The following is an 18,830-nucleotide window of genomic DNA, read 5'->3' on the forward strand; positions in this document are numbered from 1 at the left end:
TGTCAAAATTCCAGATTTCGGTGTGTTCAATTCTAAATGAACATTGACATAAATCAATCACTATAAACAAGGAGACATGTATTTGCATGCATGTATACACATATGTTTTGCACATAAGTGACTTTGCATGATAATTCCCTTTCATGTTCTTGATCTTGTGCCATAATTATAAAAGTCTTATAAAAGTGAAGGGCAATTTGCAATTCACAAGAAAGAGAAATATGGAATTGAATTTCAAATAGAGAATATTCGAGAGCAAATGTTATTGTTTCACTTTCTTCTGAAGTACAAAGGTTTCTAATGAATATTTGAGTTGTACCTCTATACATACATGGATATTCCACTGTTTCTCTCAACTCTCTTGAAAATTATTGTAAAGGGTTGTAATGCTGAGTTTCTCTGTGATTCTCACTGTCACCTCACTACAAAGTTACAGTTTTGGAAATGTAATCACTTTCTGTCCCTTCAAAAGTCTATTTTCTCAAATCCAGTGCAAATGTATTTAAGAGGAAAAAAGGAAAATGCGTTTTAATTTTCATCAACAAGAGGTACTTGTCAAGTTCCTCAACTGCTGAGATTTTGCTTTCTAAGGAATCAAGTTAAATGACTTCAGGGGCAATGATGGGTACCACCTAACGGAGGCAATGTGGACATTTTTTTCCACAAGTGACCTCACAATTTCTAAGAAGGCAGTTAAATGCATCACTACGTCCATTGAACGATAAAAACTTAAAGTATAATCATTGGGTGAAATTGCCTGAAAATGTCGTAAGACATGTTGATCTAATATGCCTTTTGAAATTCAGGATTAATTTTTGTTGTCCTCTGCTTCAAGAAGCTTTTCTTGCCCATGCTGGGTAAAAGCCGGTCATCCATATCCTCAGTTCCCTGTGGTTTCTCCCAGCATGGGGAGAGGCACCTGGCCTGTGGTTGCTTTCATGCTCTCAAACTAGAGCTCTCCTGAGGACAGACACTAAGTCTGTTTCTGGATCCCAGAGCCCAGCAGAGTGTCTGGTACATAGCAGGGACTTCTTAAACATCTGTAGAGTGGATGCGATGTTGACACTGAGGTGACACTTCAAAAAATTAAAATGTTCTTTGTTTTTTTATGATGGAGAGAGGAGTCAATATACAGTAAAAGCAAATCCTATTTTCCCAATTGGAGAGTAAGCTTCTGAAATCTGGATCGAGTTTCTAATTTTAGTTTACTTCTGTATTAGTTTGCTATTGCTGCATAAAAAAATTACCACAAATTTAGCAGCTTAAAATAACTCTCATTACTATCTTATAGTTCTAAAGGTCACAAGTCCACCTTAACTAGACTGGGATCTCTACTTAGGGTCTCATAAGATGAAAATCAAGGTGTTGGCCAGGTCGTGCTCTTATCTGGAAGGTCTGGGAAAGAATCTGCTTCAAAGCTCATTCAAGTATGGCAGAGTCTTTTCCTAGAGGGATGTCTCATCATAGTCACAGGTACCACCACACTTAGTGGGGGGGATTACACGGTGATGACGGTCATGGGGGTTATTCTTAGAATTTTACCTTCTACAACTTTCTCTTGCACCAAACAAACATTATGCATACAATAGGCAATTGATAAGTGCTGAGGAATAAATATGTGAAATAAATAACAATAGAAGCCCTTTTCCCCTACAAAATTGGATGACGGGACTGTATTTGGAGAAAAGATGAGGACCTTAATCCCCAGGCTTGACTTCCCATTTCATCCTACCCACAAGCCCTCAGTTGCTGGCCCCCATCTCCAAGTCTTTGAAACATTGATGGTCTTGACTGGAGTGTGCTCCTTCAGGTCGAGAAAGAAGAGCAGCAACTAATAGATATTTATTCTAGAACATTTTAGTTATAGTACAATATAGATGCAAATTAACTTTTGTTTTTTTCGTTTTGAAAGGGTTAGTTCTTAGAATATTTCCTGGCTCTTAAAAATGCTTAAAAATATATACATATACATACATACACACACATATATAGATAGGTAGTGTTACCCAGATGCAGAAAATATATGTAACACTGTATTACATCCAATATTATGTACCTTCCAGCATATGGCACTGGAAACGCAAGCAAATATGGTCTCCACTCCTGACAGAGGCAGACATGTATGTTCAGACACTGGCTGAGTTTAGCATCGTACACAAAAGGTACTTGTTGTCTTGAAACCTTCCTGTCCTAGAGATGCTGAAGTTAGATTTGAATGAAAGATTTCAAATCAGAATAATAGCTGTACCAAATAATTTTAAAAACTGGTTTTACTGACTCTAAAGAGCAGAATCAATAATTCAGTCACAATTTGTTACAATCCTTTATGTCCCCAGCACCAAGCTTGGCACTGCTGGACTGGCTATTGGTTTTCATAGGTAATACACTTGAACTGAGAGTGGTCCACTCATGGCTTTAGAAAAGAGCCTCATCTGTGATATGTAGTTTGTGCTCAGCTGCAGGAAAGACAGTCACTGCCCTTGGCACCATGACTAGCTTTAAATATCCTCCTCTCCTCTTAGCAGCCCAGCTCAGACAGAACCGCCCATCCCAGGTAGCCACATAACACCAGAGCCCACCTGCTACTCGAATGAATTTTCACTCTGCTCATGACTGTTCCACAGCTGCATGCTAAGTTTCATCATCTTTGCCCCTTTTACCCATTTTCAGCCTCTTACACATCATGCGGAGAGCTGATAAGCTAAATTTAAAGGAGAGGATAATTCTATTTCAAGCATAATATTAAGTGGCTTGGCCTCCTGAGATCAAAAGAAACCACATAGCTGGACTAGAGGAATTCAAGAACAAGTGTAACACCTATTGGGTTTGTCTTTTTTTCAACTTCATGGGAATATCCAGTAGGTGTCAAACGTTGCAGAGCTTTGCGCCAGGTACTATCCGAGGTGCTGAGGTTACAGTGAATTAAATAAAACCTCTCCTTTAGGGAGCTTATATTTTGGCAAAAAAATATATATATTAAATAAAAAATGTTGACTATTTTATAATTGCAAGGGTGCGGTGTGCTTTGAAAGAGAAGTCCAGGATTCTATGAAAGCATATAATGGGCATTCTAACATAGTAAGGGTGAGTCAAGAATTGTTCCCTGAGGAAGTAATGCTCAAGTTAGAGTCTGAAGGAAAAGTAGTCAAAATAAGGCCAGAGAGGGGAAAAGACCATATGAGGTAGAGGAAACTTGAACCCCCAGGCCAACATGTGTGAAGGCCTCAAGTCTAGAAAAGGTGTGGCACACTTCAGGACCAATGATAAGGTCAGTGTGGCTAGAGAAGAAGTGAGGTGGAAGTGGCACAGAGGGTTGGAGAAATAGATGTCAATCACACAGATCTCACTAGTGTGCCATAGGAGTTTGGGCTTTACTCTCAGAGCAGGAGAAAGGAATGAGTCAGATTAGGCTAGATGATGCTGCAGTAACAAACTACCCCCAAAATCTTTGTGACTTAACATAAGAAAATATTTTCTTCCTTACCCACACTATATGCACGATCTATGTGGATGAGAAAGGGGACCTGCTCCACACAGTCATTCAGGGACCCAGGCAATGGAGGCTCTGCCACCTTGTAGCTACATCATCTGGAATACCAATCATCCTCAGCCACCAAGGCAGGGGAAAAAAGAAACTGCAGAATTGTGCATGGGGTTTTCACTGTTTCAGCTGGAGAGTGACACGTGTTACTTCCATTCATATTCCGCTGCCAGACCCTGTTACAAAGCTCTGGCTAATGGCAAGAGATCTCCAGAATGAAGGGGAACACATGAAATATTTGACAGTCATTACTGCATCTGCCAGGGAAGCCATTGAACGATTTTGAGCCGGAGACAGACATCATCTGATTTTCTAAATGGGTGCTACGTAAACAACAAGCCTAATCAGAACTATGTCATTTTCCTTTTATACCAGGTTAATATCTGACTAGTAAACCATAAAACATCACAGATGTTGTACATCTAGAGTAGAGTAAGAAGTTTGAAAAAATTCCTCGTAATACCCTCATGGTCAGAAAGGCAAATCAAGACTACATTATGCAATCTGGGTCAGTTATGACTGGTTGAATTATCTTATGATATGGGATCTTATTAAAGCTTGGGGAGCTATCTAGGGAGATATCACAAGGCTCTGCCTTTAGTCCTGTGATGCTCAATATTTTAATCAATAACTTTAATAAGGATTTAGAAACAATGCCAGTGAAATTTTCATATTGATCTAAGGTGTCAGTGATACCAAAAGATCATGATAAGTTGAGGAAAGACAAATAAAAGCTGATGTAGTCGATTTTAGCAGGGAAGATGAATAAAGCCCTGTTTTGGGGTCAAAAGATCAGCTTCCTGTACAAATACAAAATCAGGTAGCTTAGAAGCAATATATGTGAAGTGAATTGTGGGAAATATGTTGACCTTCAGTTCAGGATGAGTTAAGGGTACAACGAACCCTGGCTTATTAATGTGCTAGGAGCAAGTGAAAGGAAGCCTGCTTCCCACCTCACACCCTCCACCTGCAAGCTGGTCAAACCAGGGCTCAGGTATTTATAGTAAAAAGATGCAGGAAAACTAACCATCTGTAGGAATTAGGGTTATAAGATAGAATGTGTATGTTATAAACCTGGACATGTGGAAATAACAATGTAATTAATTAAACTGGAAGGTGGGCAAGGAGAGAGAAGTGGGGACGAGACATAAATCTAATTTAGGATAGATGTAAGGCAAATTGGAGCAAGGTCAAAGGAGAAAAACAAGCGTGGTGAGGCAAAGGAAGACAGAGGGAAATGAGGCTTGGCTGAAGAACAGACAGATTGAGAGAGATGCGGTGATTAACTTTAAGCCCTCACGGGCCTCCAGGTGGGAGATGGATGAAATCTATTTGCCCTCAAGGGGTAGAACCAGGGCCAGTGGATACAAATTCCAGCAGGCGGATTTGGGCTCAATATCCTGGCAGCCAGACCTGCCCAAAGAAGCAGTGAGCATCATTCAATGTTCACCCTGCAAGATAAGCACTGCTATTCTGTTCATTTCATTGATAAGGAGATAGAGGCTAAGAAAGAAAAGTCCAGCGACTTGGAAGAACTGCCAGGATTCAACCTCTGGCAGTCTGCCTACAGAGACTGTTCTTGTGATGGATGTTTCCTTCTTGGGCAGAAACCCTTTTGAGGGAATTCAAGGATCAGAATCATCGGAAGTCAAAAGGTCAAAGGTTTCCTCAACTTAGAGACTCCAAATAAATGGGGCAAAGTCTGGTATTTGGAAATGTGGAGAGAGCCAATTAATTTGAGCCAATGAAATGTCCTCAATTCAATGATATTCTACGGTACCTTATTTACAAAATTAAATGCCTCAAGGGAGTTTCTCCATAATCTGTTAAACTGTATTTCCCTTCCAATTAGAGTTTCTGATTAAAACAGAATAGTGTCGCTATGGACGCCCAACCCATACATTTCCTTGCCTTCATTCACAGAGGCTTTCTGGCTGTTCCTCAAACCAGCAGGCTCCCTTCCGCCCTGGACTCTTTGCACTGGCTCTTCTATTTGCCTGGAACGTTCTTCTCCATGTGATCTCCATGGCTGCTTAATTACCCTTTTCACGTTCTTGCTTAAATGTTATCTTCTCAATGCGTCCCACATACTGTATAAAATTATATACCCCTTCTTCCTCCAAATATTCTCAATACCCCTTATCCTGCTCCCCCTGCTTCTTCCACAGCACTCAACTTCTAGTTTACTATGTACCCCACTTATCTAGTGTTTTCATTGGTTATTGTCTGCTGCCAGAATGTACGTTTTCAAGGGGCAAGGACTTTTGTTTTTGTTCAGGGTGTGTGATGTATCACAGTCTTTGAATGTGATTGTCACCTAGTACGTACACAAGAAATATTTGTGGAATGCATCCAGAATTTGCTCATAAGTTTGCATCTGAGGCCTGCTAAAGGTATGGGGAGTTGACTCTCAGCAGTAATTTATTCTGTCATCCATTCACCTCCTTGGCAGAGGATCTTGATCAATTATAGGGAGATAGCTATGGCACCATTGACTGCTTTCATCCCTGCTAATGCTCTCCAGCAGGGGCCAGCAAACTTTTTATAAAGGGTCAGATGGGAAATATTTTAGGCTTCACGGCCATAACTGTTGTAGTTACTCAGATCTGCCATTGTAAGGCGAAAACAGAGACAATATAGATGCAGATGGGAATGGGTGTGTTCCAATAAAACTTTATTTACACAAAAAGGCTTTGAGCTGGATGTGGCCTGTGGACTGTATATAGTTTGCCAACTCAATAGTGTCAGAAGTTGAAAGCTAGGTTGATTTAAATGTGAATATCACTGCAAAGTAATTGACAACACATTTTTACTGCAGACCTACTACGTACCAGAGACTGTTCTATTGTCTGAGAAGCCAAAAACAGTAGACTGTGCTCATCATTGAGCTTACAATCTAGCAGTGGAAGAGAAAAGCAAGCACTTCATTTATTACAAAGGTTAAATACATCCCGTGTCAGATGTATGTTGTATAAATGTAACCATAAACAATTTGTAATGGTTAGGTGACACACACTATGAATAAAATATGTTAGGGTTGCAAGGGACTGGAATTGGCCACTCTGAGATACCTCTCTTTGGCATGAGGATTATCTGGGGCTGGTTACTTTTAAAAACTGCAGACATGAGAGAGACTCTGAAAAGAAGAATTTAACCCTTTGTTAAGAGACATTTACATTTGTAAAGGAAATCTCCATCTGTAAAGGTGTCTCCCTCTCTGTACCAGGAAGAGGGGGGATGACCTTATCTCTAGATACTCTTATCAATGCAGAAGGCAAGGACTTAAGTCTGCATAATAATCTTACCCTTGTTTACTGTGCTTTTCTGGTCATCTCCCATAACTGACTTCCTCCACCCCCAACATCCTCCTTTGTCTTTAGCTGAGGATGGTATTTAAGGGGAGAGCTTCCACCATTTTGGCGAGTTGCTCAGCTTGTATACATGTTATAAGGCTTTGTTTAATTTTCTCCTGTTATTCTGTCTCATGTGAATTTAATTCATTGTCCAGCCAGAAGGATCCAGAGTGGGTGGAGGAAATGTCTTCCTCCCCTACAGGGTAAAGGGACAGAGGGACAGGAAGGGATGTCCTATTTTAAATAGGGTGAGAGAGGATCAATCTGATACAGTGACATTTAAACATGACGTTTAAACTTCTCCAGGCAGAAGAAGAATAAACACTAAGCCAGGAGGCTGAAGCATTCTGGGGTGTTCCAGGGGTAGAAAGACAGCCAATAACGTCATAACCCTACATTCCCCTACTTCCCAAGATGATACATTTCTCTACTTCCCTTCTACGTCCTGTTGGAGGTAAAATTATGTCGCCAGGGTACACTCTTTTCACTCTCTTCTATACCCTCTTCACACGGCTGGAGAACCCTGTGCTTTCACTCTCTTTCATGCTGTTGCAGGGGAGGAAGACATTTCTTCTACCCACTCTGGGTCCTCCTGGCCAGAGATTGAATTAAATTCACATGAGACAGAATAACAGGAGAAAATTAAACAAAGCTTTATAATATGTATACATGGGAGAGGCTCAGGCAAACTGAGCAGCTTACCAAAATGGCAGAAGCTCTCCCCTTAAAAACCACCCTCAGCTAAAGACAAAGGAGGATGTTGGGGGGTGGGGGAGTCAGTTATGGGAGATGACCAGAAAAGCACAGTAAACAAGAGTAAGGTCATTATGCAGATTTAAGTCCTTGCCTTCTGCATTGATAAGGGTTTCTAGAGAAAAGGTCCTCCCCCCTCTTCCTGGTACAGAGAGGGAGACACCTTTACAGACGGAGATTTCCTTTACAAATGTAAATGTCTCTTAACAAAGGGTAAGTAAATTTGACTTTCCAGAGTTTCTTTCCTGTCTGCAGTTTTCAAAAGTAACCAGCCCAAAATAATCCTCATGCCAAAGAGACATATCTTGGGGTGGCCAATTCCAGTCCACCACACTGTCATAGCAAATTATCTAAAAGAGTAATTCACAAAAGGTGTAAGGAAAGTGTGTAGTGTCCCCTCCCTCACAATATTTTAACAAGAGTTATAAAAGAGTTATATAAAAGAAGAAATATCTAATAGTAGACAAGCTGAAATTAGCATAGACAGGAAACTGGAATAGGATAATCAAAAATACTCATAGGTTTGTCCTGTCCTAAGGGTTCATTGTGGTTGGAGTAAAGAACTCAGGTCTATGCTTAAATTCTATCTCCACTCTAATTAAGTTCTGAAGTGACCTTAGGTTAAGTCATTTTACCTTTCTGGGTGGTAGTTCTGTCATCTGTAAATGAATAGGTTAGGCTAGAGCCAGAATAACAACTGTCTCCATCAGTATAGCTCTGCTTCACTTCTGCACCCGTAGAAGAGATGGTAGAAATTAATAATGGCTCATTTTGCTGCTGAACCCAGACTGAGCTTCAGAATCCTACTTAACACAATATTTCAGGTGACAATGCCTAATCAATGAAGTTGGCACTGAAGATAAAACATATTTGATCCTTATGGACAAGATGATCTCTAAGACTCATTTTGTTTCTAAAACTAAATATCTAAGTTAGACTCTTGAAAATAGGTAATAAGCAACTGGTGTGCTATTCTCCATATCAGATGAGCAAAGAAAATTTGGCAAATGCATTCCAGGAGACCTTTCCTTTTTTTGGTAAACTTTTTTGACCTAGGCATGCTAGCATGCTAGCTTTGAAGTTAATGATGTAAAACTATAATTTTATTTGTCAGATCTTGAAGCCATACTTGGAGAACTGAGAGTGGAATGGAGCTAAAAATTAAAATGCTTCCCTGCCTGGTGGCGAAAGAAAATGTGTAAATGGTCAAAAATAGCAACCATCAAAGAAAGAGTCGGCAAGTGAACAGGAATAGTGGAACCCGTTTGTGAAATGATGGATACACAAATAAAATTCAGCACCTGTCATTTTCCTTATTGTCTTTTCAAAGTGGCCTGTTGGCAGCCTATATTTCTTTCTTCCTGGTATGAATCCTCAGCCCCAAGGGTCCCTTTTGACCAGCCACACAGCACGCACGGAAGAAAGCAGGCTGTCAGAGGGACTGTTTGCTGGGCTGTTATGCTCCCAGGGAAAGTTAATAGATCAAGTTTAAGGGCTGTCTGTAACGTTGGTGGCCTTTTGAAGTAATCAAAACAGGAGAAAAAAATTCCTCTGTTCTACCTTAACAAGGTCTAAAATCAACTTTATCAGTAGTTTCCAGTGGCAGAGAGAAACTTTCTGTATTTTTGACCTTTGTTTGCCTTTGAACCAACGAAGCTGTTCTCTGGAATGAACTCACTGGTTTCTGGAATCTTAAATACTCGTTATTTTCGTGCAATATTTGAAGGTGCAGTCTATGCCAGAAAGAAAACTGTCTTACCTCTTGGCAGTCACAAACACGGAATCTGGAGGATGGGGCAAGTATTGTTTGACTTTCCCTTTGGGGCACCATTTTGTGCCTCCAGTGTCCACCACAGGCGGCCCCATGGGACTCTGTTATCTCTTAGTCCATCCTCCATCTCCCCTCCACTCCTTCCTGCTTCATGGTATTTATATTAGCCTATCACCCAGCAGACTTCAATCTTTCAGATATTTGGGAGCAAAGGATCTACAACAGTAATGCACTTCTTGAAATATTGACCATCTTTTATAGCATAGCTTTGGCTTGCTTGTAGGCTAACAAAGTTATTCTATTTTTTTCCTGTTTTACCAAAGAATCCTTCAGATCAGGGAGGAATGAGCCGGCGAGGAGATACTGGAGGAAGGAAGAGCCAAGGTCCATGACACAGGAGCGTTGCTGTGGGGGACTTCTGCCTAGAGGCAGGGCGGATCCATCTCGATTCCGGGCCACAGGCAATTATTAGTACCCAAGGGTAACACCATGTTCCCAGCACCCAGACTCCAAGGCCAGCAGACGAACAAAGCTCAGGGATGAGCCATCTTTTGGCTTTTGATGTGATGGCTTTTGCATATTTAGGGTCTCATACATCTTTCAGAATCTGACAAAAGTTATGAAACGTTTCTCTAGAGAAATACGCAATTTCCTAGATTCATGTACTCCCTCGAGTATATTCAAAGAAATCAATGAACTCAAGTTTATGCTGAAAATTTGAGTTCCTTTTATGTTATAAGTCATCCTGTAAATCACCAAAAAGTTGCTTTGACATTTACTTTCTTGCATATCCCCTTTACTTATCTCCTTCTCAGACTTTAGGCAATGTGACATGGAGGTTAAGAACTTTTAGGATAGAAATTCCTAGACTCAAGCCCTGATGCTGTCCTTACTTGCTGAGTAGCCTTGGGCATGTTACTTAACCTCTCTCGGCCTCTGTTTTCCTCCAGTAAAATGGGATGACAGTGTCATCTCATTCTGTCAACGTTAAGAGTGGTGTTTAACTTGGCACAGGCTAAGTGCTCAATAAATAGGAACTGATTTCATAATTTCTAAAAAATAAAGCGGACTTGATCATTTTTCCTGTTACTTGTAAAATAAAATCACTTATTTTTGTTTTTATGAATTTTCATTAGTGTGATCGGAGCAGTGAGCAAAAGGACTAATTTTACCATTCTGAGTTCAAAAGTGCTTTGCTTATATTAGTAAATGGAACTCAGAGCTCAAACACAGTTCTGATGTCTTATAATCTTTGGGCATAGACAAAATCACTGACTGTTTTACAGAAGGGTTGAGGATTGGAGTACAAAGGCCAATCCCATGAGCACAGAAAGGGTGTTAATTTGTTTCAAAAGGCCTGGTGCTAGTACTCTGCCCCTCGATTTTACCACCTGGGGGAAGGGGTGTTACCTCTCAGAGCCTGTTTCCACAGCTATAAATTGGATATCATTGTGAGGAGCGAATGGGATAAACTATTACATACGCATTTATGAAAGTTGTTATTATTGTGCTTCTATCCCCTCTCCCACCAGTTTCATGGCTTTCTTGGAGCGGGTGGGAGCTAGACTATAGCAGTAGCTTTAACTTCATTACGTCCTCCAGAACAATCCTTCTAAACTCAAATCTGAGCGTGTCCATCCCCTACGTAAAGCCCAGGATTGGATCCCTTCAGAAAAAGTTTCATTCCCCAAGAATGATATCCAGGATTCGCCATGACCTAGGCCTCACCCCCACTCCCTCATCCCCTCCCACTGCTGGCCACACTCTGCATCCCGCACGTGGGCCATGTACAACCACAGGCTTCTCCTCAGTATACCTGGCGTTTTCTTCACTTTGCATATTTTAAAGTGATATGAAATTGTGTTATTCTTAGGTAATGGCAGCATTTTGATAAAAACTTTGAAATTCAACAACTTGGCCCCAAATCCTTGGGTAGTAGAACAATGAGACACTAGAAAAATGAATATATCCCCTCTCTTTTAAAACTTTTTTGCTGTTGCAAATAATCACCTTTTGTTAACTCTAGAAATACCCATCCTGTCACTTGACAAATTCTTCCTTTTCTGGCATTTCAGGAATTAAGTGGGTGCTATTGATTTTAAGAGGAAGGAAGTGGGCCATGCTTTCTAATCAGCTGAGCATTTGCTCTTTATGCATTATCGACGTGATAATTGCATGACGGAATCGCTTACCACCAGGATATGCCATATATGCTAAAAGTAAGGTGTGAGTTCTCTGCCTAAATTATCCCTCCAAAAAGCAAGTGTCACCTGGGACTCAAGTCCTTACAAAGTCGCTCACATGACAGGTACTCTCTTATATTCGTTCCCTATTGCTGCCACAACAACCCCCCACAGAATTAGTGGCTTAACGCAAAGCAAATTTATCATCTTACAGTTCTGTAGGCAGAAGTATGGACCTCCTGGGGCTGAAACTCCACTGTCAAGATGGCTGCATTCCTCTCAGGAGGCTCAGAGGGAGCCTCATTGGCTCATTCAGGTTGTTGACAGAATCAGGTCCTCGTGGTTATGGGACTGAGGTCCCTGTTTCCTTGCTGGCTGTCAACTGAGGGCTGTTCCAGGCTCCAGAAGCTACCCTCATGCCTTGGCTGATGGCCACCTTCCTCCATTTTCAAAGGCAGCAAGGGAACTTCAGAGAACCTCTAAGGTTTCAGATCTCTCCACGTCTTTTGTCATCTCCTCTCTTTGACTAATCCTTTAGCCTCACTCTTTCACTTTTAAGAAACTTGTGATTATTTTGGGCTCACCTGCATAATCCAGGGTCATCTCTTTATATTAAGATCAGCTGATTAGCAACCTTAATTCTCTTTTGCCATATAAACTAACACATCTACAAATATGGGGATTAGGATAAGGACATCTTTGGGGAAAGGGACATTATTCTATTTACTATATCTCTCAATCGCTTTTTTTGGATCACACAAAGCACTGTCTGAAGATCTGCCTTAGTCAGAAATGACCTCAATCAATACTAGCTGTAACAGAGGTTACAAGATAGAATTGTTAACAAGGGAGACAAAACATTTAACACAGATTTGGTAATTATTCTGGCATGCTGGACCTCACAATTGCAAGCATGGGATGCCTGTTATAAACAAGCTTTCTAAGATCACTTAAAAGGCCACTCAGTAATTGCAGAGCATGAGTTTACACCTACAGGATGAGTAAGAAACCAACATTCCTCAGGTTCCGTGAAAGAGTACTTGTCTCTGGAGATAAAATTTCCAGAGACAGCCTCGTACATAGGTTTAAAAAGTCTTAAACAACTCAGAGAGAAATGAAGTTGTCAGAAAACTGCCTTAGATGACTCAAAAGTAGTTCTAGTAATGACAAAGAATCTAGAGTTGAAGATCATAGGAAGAGATTGAATAAACTCATTTTATAAAACGTGAGAGTATAAAAACAATGATTTGAAATTAACATATAATATTACAGAAGCAATTTAAATATGCATAAAGTAGTAATTTAAGAATGTAAGTAAAAAAATAGCTCAGGCTTTTAAAAAACCACATCATTGTAAAAAGCAAATTCACTTTATGCAAGAGGATTGCCTTCTATGTGGTATCTAGCTATAACAGAGTCAAATTATTTTCTAGATTACCTTTCTAATTTACCTTTGGTCTAAAAAAAGTGACCATAGTAAAAAATATAGCTTATTTCCTTCAGATTCAAGAATTGGTGGTATTGAATTAGTCTTATGACTTTCCAGTGGAAGTATTTATCTATTTATTGACTTATTTTGGTGAGGAAGATTGGCCCTGAGCTAACATCTGTTGCCAATCTTGCTCTATTTTGTATGTAGGATGCCACCACAGCATGGCTTAATGAGCAATGTGTAGGTCTGCACCCCAGATTCAAACCCGAGAAGCCTGGGCCACTGAAGTGGAGCACGTGAACTAACCACCACGCCACTAGGCTGGCCCCTCCAGTAGAAGTCTTAAGTCACTTTCCGCAGGATATAATATTGTAAGAAAAAATATCACTAGCAGGACAAGATTTTCTTGTTTGCCTACTGCTTCTTTAAAGTTCTATAGTGTTTGATATTCAAAAGAACAGTAAATACGCTGGCTACTAGCATTTAAAATTAGAATTCCACTAATGAAACTCCAACCCGCCCTCTCCTCAAATATATCATTGTCGCAACCTCTTTTCCAAGCCAAAATTCAGAAGAAAAAAGTGCTTCATAAAAGTTAAGTGACATTATATGACCAAATTACTTCTTGGGGCATAACTACTTGTGATTAGAGGGAAAACTTGTGGTTTTGGAGGCAATAGGATGGCGAGACCAAAAAGGGCTTCTTCAAGCAACGAGTCAATTGTCAAGCTCAGTATGGTACATTTCTGTTTTATTGAACACCTCCATTTATAGGGTTCAAAACTCAATTGTTTATTAAATAAAGAGAAGCAAGGCTGAATGATGTGGAAAAGAGGGGGTGGGGAACACTTGAGCTTTAGAGAACTTCAAACTCTTGAGAATGTAGGAAGTTTCATGCAAGAGTGGGGTCTGTATGTAGAGAGAATCCTTCCACCTTCCCCCCTGAATCTGTGCTAAAGGCAACATATATTCATGATATCTTAAATGTAATGAAATTTCTTGAGAAAAATATAAAGGAAGCTAAAATCTGCATACCACTGGGCATGAGGCAGACAGAGTCAATACACATAGATGTGGGGACAATGGGATTCATGAATTGTATAGAGGATTAAATAGTTACAAAGTTACAAATGCCACCCCTCATAATAATTTGTGGCTTTCTGTGAAAAAATGACACCTCTTGATTATTTATAGCTTCTTGGTACTTTATTTGAAACTCTGGCATTTCACAAGACAGAAAAGGCACACAGAGATGTTTTATTCCATCCACCAAGTTTGGATCCATCCTCGACAAATCCCAGTGTTTGCAAAACTTCACTTCAAGTGCCCCATTTAAAAGAAATTTGGTCCGCACCGACCCCAAGGGAGAAGATTTAGATGTCAAGTACCATATTGTCCTTTTCCTGCGGGAAATGACAAGGCAGCTGGAAGACTGATAATAGGTCTGGGTAGTTATGTTTTACTATGCTTGATGCAAAAAAAAAAAAACAAAAAAAATTAAATAGACCAATTGACAAATGAAGCTGCTGCAGGCTGATCTCTGTGGAATCACCAAAATGCAGGAGGAAAATATCAAAAGCAGCAAATTAAATTCAAGATAATCAGCTCTGTGGCTTATGCTCTGCGGATTCTCTAATCTAGCTCTGCCTAATTGCATTCTTTGTAGGACATAGTATTTCTGTTTTCCCAGTAGTGTTTTTCTTTTATATTTAAGTTTGGGGAGTATACAATATAATCACTATCTCTTTATGTTATAAAGTGTTATGATTTTGAAAAAGAAAATTTCATGGAGTATGTAATGTCAATCATCTCCCTTTACAGAGTGTATGTCATTCATTTTGTTTAAAATGGGCTTGGGGAAAATATCCTTTATTCTGAGAGCAGTTGTTTTTTAAGCCATATTTTGACCTAATTTGCATGAGAGTGTAGTTAAAGGATGTTGATACATTTGGGAGTAGAATTGTGCTCTGTCCAAATGTGGCTGTTTTATATTCCAGTTATATCCTAAATATCCAAACAGAGTTACATGGGAACCACTCCCCCGCCTTCACACTCATACTCACAAACTCTCACACATATTCACATTTTTTAACACTTGTCGACAAGTTTAGACTTCAGAAATGGGGATGACTTCTCTACTTCTCTCACTTCTTTGAAGCCCAACTGATACAATAATTAACACTCCTTGGAAGCTTCCTTAAACCTTAGAGCCATATAAATTATGTGTATTTCATGGCATAACCCAGCCTGGCAGCTCTGATGACCTCATCTAAAATACAATTGAGAAATTAAAACCCAGAAGGGACTGAAAGGAATATGGTCTCCCAGAATCAGAATCAAAAATTATTTACTCAGTTCTCCCATGGACAAGACTTTATCCAATTTTTGTATAACAATTAACTCCAGATTGACAGGGTAGCTCCAGCAAAGCACGGGGAAATAAAAATAATATTTGAGCCATTCTGTGTAAGCCCTAAATTGAGGATCCAATCTTGCAAACCTAAGGACTCTGTAAGCTTGTTTTGTTTCCCTCATTTATTTTATAGGCGGGGCACCCAACATGTCTAGTGAAATTTACCTTTTCTCTTAGTCCCTAAGAATTGCTCACCTGGATTTCCACATGCCTCTCCACTCTGGCATGAATTTAGGCTTCTCTTTCTCCTGAACCCCCACCTCGCTTGGTAACATGGATTCATGGATGTTTCACCAAGAGATTCTTCTTAGCTGTCTGTGGACACTGCATACTGCTCAACCGAACAAACAAAGTTAAGGTAGATTGTGAATTGAGAGACTTCATGTTTTTCTTCTCCAGTAGTGTTTGCATTTTAAAAGGAAATTCCTTAGCAGAAAGGGATGACTTTCAAATGCAAATCAGTCTGCAGTAGATTAGATCATTGCTCAGCAACCATTCACTGCTGCTGGACCATCTCCATGAGGGATATTTTCACCCTTTGACTTTGAGCTTGTCCACTTGACCTACTTTAACCAATGGAATATTAGCAGACAAGATGGGAGCAGAGGCTTGAAATGGGCTTGCCCCCTAGACCTCCTGCCTTTTGCCATGAGAAGAACACATCACTAGTCCAAGGAGGTTAAGAGACCCCTGGAGCTGACTTGAACCCAACCTACAGCTTGGGCTGAGTCCAACCTGCATCAGCTGAATCCCAGCTGACCTGCAGATGTGTGAATGAGAAATAAATACTTGTTGTCTACCATTTAGCTCTGGGGTTGTTTTGTATCACTTTTGTGGCACTGGCATACTACTGTGAGCTGGAATTCTTTGTACAAGAAACTGACTCTGGCTAAGCTTTTTTTTTTTTTTTTTTTTTTACATAAGTCATAGCCCCAAAATCAAGAGTAAAACTAAATAAAAAACCAGGCTTCAGAAAGAGTATACACAAAGCAGTCCCAGGGATCCAGGGAGTGGCAACTAATGATGAGTCTCTATAAAGCACCAAGGTCAGGATGAATACAGGTCAACTGATTTCATTATTTGGATCATTCTCAAGATTCAGAGGGACAGTTTGGCCAAATCCAGTCACACAGACACTCTTCTAGTCCTGTGCCACTGGAGGGTGGGGCACTTTAATGGTAATCTGCTGGGGACCTCTAGATTTCCAAACAGAAGACAAGGTGCTACTTTCAGAAGAGGAAATGGATAACAGTTAACAGTTATAGTGACCTCATACTTTGGAGAAGGAGCATCTTTCAAATATTTATATCATATCTTATAAGCAACTAATTGTTCTGGCTGTTGATTAAAGTTCTTGGAATATGGGTTGATCAGGATAGTGTGGGAGGGGATTTTATAAGGTGTCAAATATATATATATTCCAAATATATGTGTATATATGTATATATAATATGTATTTTGACAAATATTCCACTACCCCTGTTGAAGTGTGAGGATTGTTAAACTCGACTTAATGAGGTCAAGTTCCAGGCCTGACTCTTTCATTAATTAGCTCTATGGTCTTGAGTAACTCCCTTAACCCATCTGGGCATCAATACGCATATTTTCAAAATGGATCTAATATTTGTGCTTCTTATATCAAGGCGGTTAAGCTCTCACCACCACCACTACCTAAATATCTGAACATTTAGTATATAGTATGTACTAAATATTGAGTTAAAACTTTCTGTATTATGTCACTTAGTCCTCACAACAACAATTTGTAGTATATTATTAGCTCCATTTTACAGACAAGGAAGCTGAAGTGAAAGAAACTTACCCAAGGTCAGACTACTAGTTAAGTAGTAATCCGGGATTCAAACTCCAACTCTGCCTTGACCCTGAAGCTAAGGCTCTAACCTCAATTATTACACCCCAGTGAAGTAATACTTGTGAGTGTGCTTTGAAAATTATAAAGCACTATACAAAAATGAGGTTATTGTTTTCCATAAACTGCATTGGATTTTTGCCTAATAGTAATTGACCCACCTTAATCCTGATCTTGCTAAATTGAAAAAGGACACTGTGGGGGACTGGAATTGGCCACTCCAAGATATGTCTCTTTGGCATGGGGATTATTTTGGGCTGGTTACTTTTAAAAACTGCAGACATGAGAGAAGCTCTGAAAAGTAGAAGTTATCCTTTGTTAAGAGACATTTACATTTGTAAAGGAAATCTCCATCTGTAAAGGTGTCTCCCTCTCTGTACCAGGAAGAAGGGAGGATGACCTTATCTCTAGAAACTGTTAATCAATTCAGAAGGCAAGTACTTAAATCTGCATAGTAACCTTACTCTTGTTTACAGTGCTTTTCTGGTGATCTCCCATAACTGACTTCCCTCACCCCCAACATCCTCATTTGCCTTTAGCTGAGAAGGGTATTTAAGGGGAGAGCTTCTGCCATTTTGGCAAATTGCTCAGTTTACCTAAGTCTCTCCCATGTATACATGTTATAAAGCTTTGTTTAATTTTCTCCTGTTATTCTGTCTCATGTGAACTTAATTCGTTGTCTGGCCAGAAAGACCCAGAGTGGGTAGAGGAAATGTCTTCCTCCCTTGCAACACAAAAATACATCTATTTATTCAGCATGAGCATCTTACTTCAAGTTCCAAGTACCCAGGAAGAAAGCTAAAGACATAAAGAGAACAAAGGAAGAGAATCCAAATGAAATAAGAGGGCAGGCAGAGAGGCAGTTTGAGAAACTAACAGTGTGCATTTCAAATAAGCAAGAACCAACTAAGGATTGTAGTAGCTAAAATTGAGTGGATCAAAGTTATATTAAAGAGCTCCATAATGTTAAACATCTCTGTGCATGGCACCATCTTGGGCTCCACATTAATTAAAATGTGTTAAAATAGCAGGTCTTATTTAGCAGGAAAATGAAATGAAGTTATGCCAGAAGTTTTTTTAAGCACTGATACTTTTCTTCTCCACACCCAAGCAAGATGTAGTGTGTTTTTAAATATTTTAAAGATAAAAGTAATTGATTTGTATATAAGCCCACAAAAAATGCTCAGATCAACACACGATTACTTATGACATGTTGCTATTTTATAAGAGGATGGGCTGATTTCTGCCTTCAACTACTCACTCCTAGTATTCTAACAAACAAGCCAAATACTGTTCTGGGATAAGGCTTATTAAATGGGAAGAACCTGGAAGAATTTACCAGAGTCATGACAATATGTAGAGATTAGAACACATGAAACACTAACATAAAGATGCTCCATAAGAAAAGGAATCCTTCAGTATCATGTAACTATCTCCACTTCTTAAAAATTCACTATGCATATTAGGATTCACTACACACATTAGCAATTAGGTTCTGAGAAGTTCTGCAACTATAC

This window comes from Equus caballus, chromosome 16, assembly GCF_041296265.1.
Source record: "Equus caballus isolate H_3958 breed thoroughbred chromosome 16, TB-T2T, whole genome shotgun sequence".
In the NCBI taxonomy this organism is placed as follows: domain Eukaryota; kingdom Metazoa; phylum Chordata; class Mammalia; order Perissodactyla; family Equidae; genus Equus; species Equus caballus.